This window comes from Tursiops truncatus, chromosome 9 (genome assembly GCF_011762595.2).
Source record: "Tursiops truncatus isolate mTurTru1 chromosome 9, mTurTru1.mat.Y, whole genome shotgun sequence".
In the NCBI taxonomy this organism is placed as follows: Eukaryota; Metazoa; Chordata; class Mammalia; order Artiodactyla; family Delphinidae; genus Tursiops; species Tursiops truncatus.
Window position 1 is genome coordinate 3,377,465 of NC_047042.1, and position 12,382 is coordinate 3,389,846.

Genomic DNA, 12,382 nt, shown 5'->3' on the forward strand with positions numbered 1-12,382 from the left:
CTTTATAGACTTGGGGGTGGGGCTCAATAATTTATGTTTCTAACCAGGTTCTGGGTCATGTTGGTGCTGCTGGTCTCACTTGAGAACCTACTGCTTTGTCGCTTTCATCATTGTATGTTCATCGTGATTCTTGCAATAGGTCTAATGTAAAAGTACTGTTTCGTTTTTACATAGTCCCAGAAATTCTGCAAGAATTCTGACAATATTCCATGAGATTATTTACTCAGAAATTTGTTAGTAACATGTACTGGGTATCATCAATGAATGGCAACCTTATTATTTTAATCATGATTTTTATTTCTATAACGTATTGAATTTCAGACCTCAAAGAGATGCAAGAAAAAGACACACCAGTGTCAACTCACAAATACAAATTTGCTTGAAAAACTAATAAAAAAGTAATTGGACTTGAGGTATAAAAAGAAGACATGCAAGAAGATAGAAGTTCAAAAATTTCAAAGTTCAAGTCTTCCTGACTTTTCCCGACCCGGTTTGTGTACGTGCCCTGCAGACATGGTGACTTTGCTTCTCTGACCACAAATGAGAGCAGAGCGTGCAGAATGATGTAGGGTGTTTCAACCTGTTCTTTGGAAACAATCAACAGTATTGGTTAAACCCGCTCCCTTCCTGGCAGCTGCCGGGACCTCCCAGACTATTTCCCTTCCCTTTGTGGTGTTGAAGGTCTGGGATCTTGTCTGAGAGCCCCTCATGGGCCTTCAGCTGTCTGCTCCCTTCCCCGTGGACCCAGCACCCCTCAGTGGAGGGAAGGAGTCTGAGGTAGAGGAGGGTTGTCTGCAGACGTGCATGGGAAGGAAGACGAGGGACCACCTCCCACCTGCCCAAAAGCAGAAACAGGATGAACACAGGGGTCTGGCTCCTGGAACCCAAAGAACCTTCTTGAACACCCTCAGCTCTTAGCTTTCTGAAGGGGCTGTTTCCTACCTCACCAGGAATAACAATGAATCCTGCAGACCTGTGCAGATGGGAGAACCTCTGTGGGCAGTTTTGTGGCCCTGGAGCTGAGTCTCTTGCTACTGATTGGTTTTGGGGTGCTCTCAATACTGGTTGCACATTAGAATATCCCAAGATGCTTTAAACATCCTTGTCCTGGCCATGCCTTGTGTTCCAGTGCCAGGGATTTAGGTTTGGTTGATCTGAGTGGGTGGGACATGGACACTTAAAAAAAAAAAACTTAATAGAGGATTCCAGTGTGTAGTGGGGAACTATTGCTGGTTCTTGAAACCTGGTCCCAGGACCAGCAGGGTCAGCATCACCTGAGAAGTCGATAGAAATGTAGATTCTGGTCCTCCCCATAGACAACTGAACCAGAAACTCTGGGGGCAGTGGCCAGCCCGCTGTGGTTTCAGACACCCCAGTTCATTCTAATGGGCACAGCTGTGGACCACGATGCTGATGTGGATGGATAAGAGGCCTCACGGAAACAGAACATCATGAAGCCCAAGGAGATGTTGGAACAATACACAGAACCTGTGAGTGGAAACAGTAATACTTTTGACACCAACGTTCCCTGTTTACCTCAGATGGCGTCTCTCTGCTGTATCCTAATTGTCAGTAGAGACAATGGCTCCACACCTGCAACACATGAGGTCATGTGAGCCTTAGTAGGGTTAAATAACTGGTACAAGGTCAGGCAGCCAAGCGATCTTGGAGCTGTGGTTCAAGTCCCGGCTTGTGTGATTACCTAAACTCTTTAACCTCTGCTGCACTTGCTCTGTCCGCCACTCTAAGCGCAGCTCCTGGGAGAGGGGTCCTGGTCTTTGTGATCCCTTCCTGGCCCCCGGTGCCCTGGCTTCCTGGCTTCTAGAGCTGCCCTGTCCAGTAGGGTAGCCACTGGAAATGTGACCAGGCCAAATTGAGATGTGCTGTAAGGATAAAATACACACTGGATTTAGACTTAGTATAAAATAAAGACCATTAATATTATATATATATATATATATATATATATATATATGTATGTTTATATGTGTGTGTGTGTATACCTATATATGAAATGATAACATTTTGGACATGTTTGGCTAAAAATACGTTATCAGCTTGATCTGTTTCTTTTTACACTTTTGATGTTGCTGCTGGAGTGTCACATATGTGGTTCACATTATATGTCTACTGGGTGGCACCCTTCTGGACAGGAGCTGCTCAGAATAGGATTATTGGAGAATTACTCGACTATACCAGCCCATTTGAGTGAGTCCTTGAGAATCCGAGTCACGAGACTGCACATTGGTGCAGCTGAGGGAGACATTGGTAGGTGAGAAGGAGGGAGGGCAGCTATGGAGAGAGTGTGATATGGTCGTGGGAAGGGGAGGTGGTGGCTCAGACTTGGCCCTGCTGCCTTGCTAAGTGACCCAGGGAGTCACAAGGAGCCAGGCAATGAGAGATGGGGAGGGATGGAGCGATGGAGACCTGCTTCCCACCTGCCTCTCAGACGGACGGATGCCAGTTCCTGCAAGGTCACGGGCACCCAGGGACTCTCTTCCAACCCTCCCTCCCCCAGTTCACGGCTGTGCAGCCCCTTAGGCTCCATGCTACATTGCGATGGTTCTAGCTTACCCTGCTGAAAGCGGTGAAGTCCTGATTTAGAAAGCAAGCTCCCTGGCAGTGTTAGGCAATTGGGTACCACACATGAATCCAACTTAATCAAATCTCCTATGAGGCCCTGTGACAAGAATCTCCCCTGCCCCCTAACCAGCTGTATTTCTGGAAAGTTTGTGTTAGCTGATACCCTTATGAGCGGGAGTTTTCAGAAACTTCACAGATGGCTCTGAGTTTTCGTCAAACCCTGAGGAACCTTGGGGCTTTCTGTCAAATAAATATAAAAAAATATGTTTCTGCATGGCCAGGCAGCTTAGAAAAATGTTTGCCAGCCCTTCAACATGTCAGCAGTCATCGCCCGGCTTCCCAGTGTCTAAGGAACAATATGTCAGAGGTTTTCTGCCTCAGAGCTGGAGATGGAAGCCACTCAGGGATGGATGTTTGGTTTTTGTATATTTCTTTACTTCAATCTCATTTCTCCGTGTCAAGAGCACAGGCTTGTATCAAGTTGCCTGACCAACAGTTCTCTTTGGAGGCAGGGAGGCCTTAGTGGGATGTGAACAGAGACCCTAGGACACAGAATGTCCAGTTTGAAGCATTTGGACAGTTGCTTGGGGGTGCCAGTGCGGGAAGGGGACCAAGATTGTAGACTGTCCCGCATCACATGCCAGCCTTGGGACAGGGCCCGTACTCTGATCATTGTTTCGAATCTCAGAGAGCCCGTAGGGTAAGTGCTGTTATCTCTGTCCTACAAACCGGAGAGCACAGTTTCCTATCCTTACATGACTCACCAGGACCACACATGGGCACAAAAGTCTGCTGAGCCCACAGCTGAGGTCACTGCAGGATGTGTGCTGGGCCCTGGGAAACGGGAGGAGAAGGTGAGTCCTGTTCTGAATGCCAGCCCCTGTGTCCGGCAGACGGCCCACCTGCAGGAGGCACCCACAGCAGGTGCTGCAGGGCTGTGAGACCAGTGTGGACCAGACAGGGCAGGCTAGGACACAGAGCAAATGTGTATTTTAGATCCTGAACTCCACAAACCAACACTCCTGGGGCCCGGTATGGCCCTCAGAGCCCCAGATGGATAAAAACAGCTAAGAATGCAGTAAACTTACATTTATCTTGGGATCTAAGAGCATGCTCTGTTCTACAAAATGAGTTCGAAAAGGACAGAAATCCCCAGATACCTCATGTGACTCTGGGCCAACAGTCCATGAGGATGACCAGGCTAAGATAACTCTGGCAATGCCTGCTTCAGCAAAATGCCACGTTGGGCTATTTCAGGCTGCTTCCCCTGTCTCAGTTCTCCCAGAAATCTTTCCAGCTCAGAGCAGGAAGGGCAGGGTTTGAGTATCAGAGGACAATTACTGTGCAGTCACTAGATGACAAGACCTAACTCTGACCCCCACCCTGGCCCTGGCCCTAATCCTAGCTCTGGAGGAAGTGAGATGCTGCATAAATTAAGACCAGCGAGAGCTGATTCTTCAGGCTTAGAGTGACTGGAGACGGAACTGCGGCACTTTTTCCCTTGCTAAATGAAGTTAATATATGTATTTTTTACTTGCTCTGTGGTTAATAGAGCAAACTACTTTTTCTATAACCTTTGCTCTGACTACTTCCAGTAACCACTCACCACTGAAAAATTTCTTAATGTGTTAACACATTAAAATACACCTCTGCTAAACCCAGAGGGCAGACTGTGACAGCGCTGTTTTCCAGAAATGGCCACGGCCATATTTCTGGTTCCACAGGCTCTTCTAGAGCCTTTCCCCTCCCCATCAGGATGTCAGGGAGGGCTGCTCTGTTCCACAGCCAGGTGCCCCCCCACAGGGTCCACACAGGCCTCACACGCCCCTGCCCTGATCCAGACCCAGTCACTGAGCAGTCTTTGGAAATGCATTGGTCTGCTCTGGCTGCCGTAACCAAACCACAGGATGGGCGACTTACACATCACACAGTTACTGTCTCACTGTCCTGGAGGCAGAAGTCTGAGATCGCGGCATAGGCAGGCCACACTCCCCCTGAAGGCGCTAGGGAAGAATCAGCTGCTGGCGGGCCTTTCTCTTAGCTTCTGATAAGTGCCTGGCTTGTGACAGTATCCCTCCAGGCTTCGCGTGACAATTACCTGTGTGTGTGTGTGTCTGTCTGTCTCTAAATGTCCCTTTTTGTATAAGGACACCTGTCCTATTGGATTAGGACCTGCCCAGCTTCAGTATGGCCTCATCTTAATTACATCTGCAGTGGCCCTTTCTCCAAATACAGTTATATTCAGAGGAGCTGGGGGTTAAGGCTTTGATGTGTGAATTTGGGCGGGGGGGATACAGTTCAGCCCATAACAGAAGTGCTCCCCTTCCTATTAGGAACTGTGGTCCCCACCTCAGCCCTGGAGACCCAGCCCCCCGACATGGCCTCTACCTCATCCACTTCCCTGCACAAACGCTGAGGTGCCTGGTCCTGGCATCTTGGCCTGGGGTCTTGGTGCCTGCACCTCTGCTCCACCCCCCTTCCTGCTGCATTTTTCAGTTTCCCCACAAGTTGAGTGTACCTGCCTGGGTCTGGAATCAGCTCAAGATCTCTCCAAAACTCTGCCTGCTGTGGACATTGGAAGGAATTGTCCCTCTGACTGGTCCTCAGACCATCACGCCCTCTGGGTTGCACCCACTGTTGAACCCTCTTCTCCCTAACTCTGGACCAGACCTGAAGGCCGGGTGCTGCTCTCAGCTGCCTGCACAGGGACCCCAGCCCAGCCGGGCAAAGCCAGGGCCAATCCTGCCCAGCTCGGTCTGCCAGGCTGGGAATAAGGCAGCCGAAGCCCCTGACAGATTCCGGGCCAGATGATGGATGTCTAGAGCCTCAGACTTTAAGGAAGCTAAATGGCTCTGGCACTCAGTAACCTTTTGCGTCTGTCCTGATACAAGCGCCAGGGAAGGCACTTGAAGAGCCTGAGGCCATCAGTAGTTTGAGCTGCTGCTCTTTACCAAGGGCTGGATGTCATTCCTGCCTTAACTCACTGACGCCTCTGGAAGGTGCCGCACTTGTCCACATCCCCCAGGAGGGAATTCAGGATGGGGAGGGTTGTCGTGGAGCCTGGGCTCAGCTACAAGTGAGCGCAGAGCCGGTATCTGGCCAGTACTGCCTCTGCTACACCTTGATCTTCCCTCAGCCCGAGCATCTGTCTGGGTCCTGCCCCAGCAAAGAGGCCTGGATAGGACTCTCCAGACGTTTCAGTCCTGCTCCCCTCACACCCACTGACGGTACCTCCCCTCGGGTAGGCTGTTTAGCCCAAGCGCCTGAGGAGGGGCACACAGGACACAGCTCATGGGGCAAGGTCCTGCTCCTGGGTCAGCCACCCACCCCTGGTGGTGCCACGCTGCCCTGCCTCCCTGCCTGGACCACTTCGGAGAACATCTCCTTTCCCCACATCTCGAGGGCTTTTCCACCGTCACAGAGACAGGAGCGACTCTGAGCACTTGGGATTGGATGCCTGTCAGCCTGCGGCAGAAATTCACCTTCAGGTGGGGAGATGAGCACAGCTTGAAACCCTGAGTGGGAAGAGGGATTGAGAGAACCTTTCTTACCCTGATAAGGTGATGGGGAGGGAAGGGAGAAAGGGGCCCAGAGCCCCAGGTGGGGGGCTGCACGTCCCCCATCCCTGCCCTGCGGCACCTGCCTCCCTGTCTCGTGGGCAAGTGGAGGGAACTGAGGCAGCACCACCAGCTGGCAAAGCAGGGGTGCTGGGGATCTGCCAGGTGAGAGCTGAGGGTCCTGGGCTCATGCAATATCTCATGTCGTCCTCATCACGCCTCTAGGAAGCAGGTCTGTCACTACTCCAGTCCTAAGGATGAAGACACTGAATACCAGAGATGTTCAACTGAGGAAACAGGTGGAGAGATCGTAGGTACAACTAGGGAACAAAACCCATCTTCTTCAATGCAGTGACGTCCATGCTTGTGTGAAGCCCGAGAGGCTCTGGACCCGTGAGGACCACCTCTCCAGAGACCCAGTACTCCCTGCGCACAGGAGTTTCTCTTTTCCCTTGGATGCCGCCCCACGTAACCTCAAAGGAGTTTGAGGGGAGGCTACTGTGAGTGCATTTTGCTCTCAACATCCCATCAGCTGCCTTCGATCAGGAAATGACCTTCCCGTGAGGATTTTGCAAAGCAAACAGTCGTCACATTAGACAACAGAAGTAGGGAACTAAAACAGATAGCTAGTGGGAAGCAGTTGAATAGCACAGGGAGATCAGCTCGGTGCTATGTGACCACCTAGAGGGGTGGGATAGGGAGGGTGGGAGGGAGGGAGACCCAAGAGGGAGGAGATATGGGGACATGTGTATGCATATGGCTGATTCCCTTTGTTATACATCAGAAACTAACACACCATTGTAAAGCAATTATACTCCAATAAAGATGTTTAAAAAAAAGAAGTAGGGAACTAGGCTGACCTTGCTCTCAAGGATCGGATAGGAGAGGACCAAGGGCAAAGGATAACAGAAAAATCTAACATATCTGAAACTCTGTACAAAGCTAACAAGATAAGATTTTCTAGAAGACTCCCGTTTAGTTAGCGTGGGATTCAGGGCATCAGGTGACTGCTGTGAACCTTGGCACACAGAGCCCAGCCGTGTCCCAAAGCACGGGCTCCATTGTGTCTGAAATTGCCACCAATCAATCAGGAAGATATCCTTTCATTTGACCATCACAGATGTGGACAGAAACAAAATGCATCTATTCCTTTAAATCACATAAGGGAAGAGTGAGCATTCTGGGAACCCGGCTGCCAGTGGGGTTTGGTGTGGAGAACCTGGAGTTAGCTCACCAGCGCAGGGCAGCTGAAGGGCCTGGTGGTCAGACCACAGAGGAAGGCTGGCTGCCCTGCACACAGTTGGCAGAGGGTGGTCCCGGTGGCGAGTGCGTGGTGGGGTGCATGAGGTTGGGGCCACCGGCCTCGGCTCCGACATCTCTGAATCACTGCAGATATGTGTGTGGGGCATCCCCAAGTCCCAGAGCCTCTCTCTAGACCTCGACTCCCACTGCCCTGGTCTGATAAAGGGGCCCATCGCCTCCTTTTCCCTCCGTCCTCCTTGTCCAAGACTGCTGAGAACCCTAGTACTTCTCTTTATGTTTCCTTTTATTTTCCTTGTCATCCTGGGTCCCCGGCAGTTTATTTTCCTTTGTTAGAACCTTTTGATTTTTCAGAGAACACTAGCCAAATGTCTGGAGATGCTGTGAGCAGTGATTGCAGGGGAACAGCTCTTCTTCGAGCCCGTTAGCTACAGTTGCTAGGCTGGCTTCTACTGCCTGTCACACGCACGCACACACACACACACACACACACACACACACACACACACACGCACACAGAAACCCTGTGAAAGCCTGGGTAAACACTATTAACCCCAAATGAGTGATGATAGTGAAATCAGCCCTAAGCTACAGGCTAATGGAATGATATATTCATTGTGCTGCGTAAGAACAAGGAAAAAGAGTGGGACCCGTGCCACATTTCATTAGCCAGTGGAGTTCTGCAGAAATGGCACTGGGTACCAAATGGCTTTTTGTTTCCTAGAAGCTGTCTGCTGCTTCAGCTGGGCAGGGCTCAGGTGGTACTGCTGTCTCTTCTGAGAGCTGGTACCCACAGATGCAAGGTTGTAGGACAGCTGTCTTGGATTCCTCCTTCTGGCAGCTACCTACGTCTGCCTCTTGGCATTTGGAGGCTGTCAAAATGATCATGGGGAGCAGAGGAAATTCATTTGGAAGTGGGCAAACTAGAGCCAGCACCGGGTGTCAGTAATGTCTGAATTCTCCCAATGGAGGTGGCATTCTGATGAGCACCACCCCAGCTCAAGGACAGTCACGGGCACTGTTTCCACCTCCACAGTGTGGAAGGCACAGGCTGAACTTAAGATCTGTTGATATACTGATGCTTAAAACAATAGAGCAGTGTTTCAGTTGGGCACAGAAGGAAAAGCTTGCCTCACCTTCCCTGAATGAGCTTAGGGAACATTTTAGAAAATGTTGAGAACACAGGCTGAAGAGTCATCCAAATGCATACACCCTACAGGCAGGGTCTTCCATTAAAGAAAGATACATCACCCTTCTTTCATATTTTCCATTGACAACTGAAAACCTGGCCTGTTCAATGGCCTCCGTGACCCTTTCCTCATGACACCCTGTTGCCCCATACTCTATAGGAGTTGTAATCTGGAGATAAATAAGAGAATAACATTGAAAACTGCAATGAATTTTTCTCAGTGGGACATAAGTTCTGGAGGGCTGAAAAGATACATTTCAGCCTCCTTCTGCCTCAAAGTTCCTAGACCATGTAATTTGGGGGGGTCAGTCTCTTTCCTGGGCCACACACTGATAATGACTTTCTGCTACATGGTTCCCATGGACGGCAGGGATGCACACAACACGTAAAATTCCACACACTCCTGTAACCTGGGGCATGTGGTGTAGGGGATCCCATTGGATTTGACCAATCAAATATTTCTGCAACACGTCATTCTCTGGTCCTCCCTTGACACCTGGTTTGAAGTTTCCTCCTTTGAGGTCCCTCCTTCAGAATGATGTGACTTCTCAGACTCCTAGGGAAACCTCGTTTGCCCAGCGGGGGCAGCTGAGACCATGGAGTGCTCTGGACCATGTTCCTGCTGCACAGATGCATCTCTCTGCTTGTGGGCATCCAGTGATGACCTCACTTCCTACTTAGATCACTCAGCCTATGGTTTGCTCTATGTCTCTGTCTCGTTTTTACACTGAGCATAACTCTGTCCTGTGCCTTGTACTCAAGGGTCCTAGTTCTCGCCCTTGAGATAATAGACATCAAACTAAGATTATTCTTTTTTCTGCATAAGAGATTGTTTTCCTCCTCAGTTCTTAGTCGTTTAGAGGCCAAATAAAAACGATTCAGATAGAATTTGGATCAAAATCATCACTCCTCTTTACAGTCAGGTAATGGTGCAGCGTTAAACCACAGGTTACAAATAATGTCAAGCCCACAGATTCCTGAGTGTGACTGAGATTAGCCATCTTCCTTCAGTTCCATATCTGGTTCTTGGAGCCCCTAGATTTCAAGGGTCAGGGAGACAGCAGCTATACTTCTCTTGGGCCTGAAACTAAGCCAGTAGCTTCTGAAGCCCCTGTGTGATTCAGTAATGCACTCTTACAGAACACAGACCCCGTGTCCTAATGGAAAATGACTGGATATTGAATACCTGAAATTCCATCCCAGGTTATGGCCCCCGAAGGCAATGATCATATAGTCTCCGGAATCTCTCATCCTCTGGGCTCCTGAGCGCAATCCCTGCAAATCTTTCCCGTGCAGCACAACTGTTTTCTTTCCCCGAAACGTGTCCCAGCCTGTCTAGGTATCTCCAACACGTGGAATTGAACGCAAACAGAATGATAGTCCAGGTGGAGGCTGCTGAGTCTGGAAATGATGCTTAAGCCTTCTTTCACTGGCATATTATGGCCAGGAAACATACTAAATTAGAATATCATCACCTCGCAAGGCACTGAGCATTGGAGCCAAGGATGCTCAGATATAAATCTAGGGGAGTTCACGCCAGGGACTCCAATGTGGGACATGGCTGAAAGCCACGTAGAGATCAGCGAGCCCAGCACAGGTGACACCAAGGAGGGGGATGGGCATCCATATTTGTGAGTCAGCAAGCAGGGCTGGCACCTTATGCCCTGAGTCCGTGTTTGTCCACAGCCGCGGGTGTGAGTGTGCTATTATCTCCAGTTTACAAAGCAGGAAACGAAGCTCTGAGAGGATAGGGACTGTCCCAAAGTCACAGCCCAGATTCAAACTCTGCTGGGTGTTTCTTTGAAAGCCTGCGTGAACACTTAAAGTTCTTTGAGTTATTTTTGGTCGCTGGCCTGTGTTTATAGAATGCTTAACATCCTCAACATCGGGCTGCTGGAGACCACACAAGATCTCTCAGCGACTTTGCATCTTCAAATCCTATATATTTCTGGAGCCATCTTCCCCTGAGCGTTTTTGGAAATCTAAATGAGATACTACTCTTCTAGAGTAAGGAGCCAAGGGTCTTTCCCCAAACCATTAAGGATCCTTTGAGGGTCTGTGGTTTTCGCAGTTACTTTGAGTTTTCTACGGAATTTCCCACCTCCACTCTGCAACTTTGCTTCTGTGAGTGTGAAATTCCCTCCACTTGAATACAACTAAAAAGCTGATTACAGTGCCTCTTTCACTTACTTCCAGCCAAAAATCCACTAACAGAAGGTATCGTAGAGAGAGATTTTGCTGAAGTTAGGGTGAAAATGGACGTGGTTTGGGGATGTTGCATCATAAAAGCCAAAACTACACAACTTAACATTGGCACCATCATTCCTAGAGGTTGCCCAGCTATTCCTGTTGCCAAGAATTTCTCCCTAGCTGTATTTCTGCTCAAGCCCTATCACCAGAGATGAAGCCTCTTTCTCGTCACTTTTGAATGTACACACACACACACACACACACACACACACACACACAAACACACTTCAGAAATAAAGACCCACAAGGAAAAAAATATAATGAAGTACATCTGTTACATATCAGAGTAGTACAAATGTGGATTTCCGTCATTCTATTAGCTTCTCTATGCTTTATAATTCATCTCTAATGAATATTTATTGCTTTCATTACAAGGAAAAGGGAAAAAGGAAGCATTATTTTTAGTTTAAAAAGAAATCATGTAAAAGAGCTCTTGTTTCAGGGGACGTGAGCCAGGAATAATCTTTCTTACCTCGCTGTTCATTGCTGGCTCTTCTGACCTCAAAGCCTTTGTATTTCAATCTTCTTTCTTTTAATGCTTGAGGAGAGTAATCTAGCAGGGGGTCTGATAAAAGAATTTGAAAAATGGGCTTTTCTATGTGAAGCCTTACATACTCCTAGAACAGAATAATGCCCGTTCAGCTAGTAATTGCTCCAGACTTCAGGAAAGACAGGACTTCCCTGCTCCAGGAAACGAAGGGCTTTGCAATTGTAGAACCCATTTCAATTACCGATTAGTGTTTAGAACTGCTACTTCAATCCACTGCTAGGAGGATTTATATCCCCTGGATACATGCTCAGGAGAAAACGACTGCAAGGGCTGATCAGTTTCTGGCTTTAAGATCTGAGGCACAAGTCCCACATTTTTGGGCTTTCAATGTGGATTCTGAGTGAAGCCAAAAGATTCCTGGGCCGGAAACCCGAGATTCAGAATGGCCTATAGCAGGCATCACAGGCTCCTTGGCAGCAAGTGGCCCGAGCCTTTCTTAGATGTTTCCTCTGAGCATTCGTGTCCTGTGTGTACCCTCTGCTTGGTTCGGTCTCTCTTTGCAAACCTATTCTTCCCTTTCATATTTGGAGTTTGTGTTTGGCCTCTTCACCTCTGGATGAGAGAAGTCACATCTGCAAACCAGAAAGATACCCACAGTGGCCGAGAGCCTGGGATTATCCAACTTTGGCTCATTTATCATGTAACTAGTGGGTTCCAACCACTCAGAGCCTCAATACCCGCATATTAACATAATGTTGTGGTTATTATGAAGATAGTACAGAGCATTGCTTACACATATAATAAAAAGCAGATGGTACTTAGTGTCACTCAATCAAGCTTCCCTCAAGGACTTTGATATGAAACTGAACTGTTGGATTTTCCTGCCTTGGACTAACTTTGATATACTGATTTGCCTGGGGTGTTATTGCAGACACTCGCTTGAATTCTGTCTGCTGGCTTCTGCCTCAGCCTGTGCAGCCTTTATAAGGGAGGAGATGGATAAACAGCCATTTATTATTCCTCATAAGTTGACTCTGAGATTTTGAGAACCCT